This window comes from Arachis duranensis, chromosome 9 (assembly GCF_000817695.3).
Source record: "Arachis duranensis cultivar V14167 chromosome 9, aradu.V14167.gnm2.J7QH, whole genome shotgun sequence".
NCBI lineage: Eukaryota > Viridiplantae > Streptophyta > Magnoliopsida > Fabales > Fabaceae > Arachis > Arachis duranensis.
This window is the reverse complement of record NC_029780.3, coordinates 98,613,860-98,614,584: the sequence shown is the minus strand read 5'-3', so window position 1 is coordinate 98,614,584 and position 725 is coordinate 98,613,860.

The following is a 725-nucleotide window of genomic DNA, read 5'->3' as shown; positions in this document are numbered from 1 at the left end:
AAAACAACAAATTCAAGAGACATATGCACTGTTCAAGCATTCATTCAGAAAGCAAAAAGTATTGTCACCACATCAAACTAATTCAACTAGTTTCAATGATAAATTTTGAAATCCTGTACTTCTTGTTCTTTTGTGATTAAAGCATTTTTCATTTAAGAGATGTGATGGATTCATAGGATATTCATAGCTTGAAGGCATAAAATTTTACTTTTATTAATTATGAATTAAGAACAAGAAAACAAAATAAAAGAGACTAAAAAGTAAAAAATAAAAATAGAAAACAAAATCAAAGAGAAAAACGCAAAAACATAGGCTCCCAATGATAGAGGTTTTCACAGAGTTAGGACTCAACAACCTTAATTTTGAGAAGTGGATGCTCCCTCAGCTTGAGAGGAGAGCTTTTGGCGTTTCAGTTCTTGAAGTTCACGCCCCTGCTTCTCTTGTTCCTTCAGCAATTTGCAGAGCATGCAGTTCTGATTCTGCTGTTCTTCCTTCAGTTGCTCCATAGTCTCTTGTAACTTGGAGATAGATGCTTCTAGGCTGGTCCAGTAGTCAATTCTTGGGAATTCAGGGAGGAATTCCTGCGCCCTCCTCTTGATGGAGTTGTCTTGCACTTGTCCTTCCATTGACTTCTTGGTGATTGGGTGTTCAATGGGTATGAACTCATCTACTCCCATCTTCACCCCAGCCTCTTTACAGAGCAAGGAGATCAAGCTTGGGTAAGC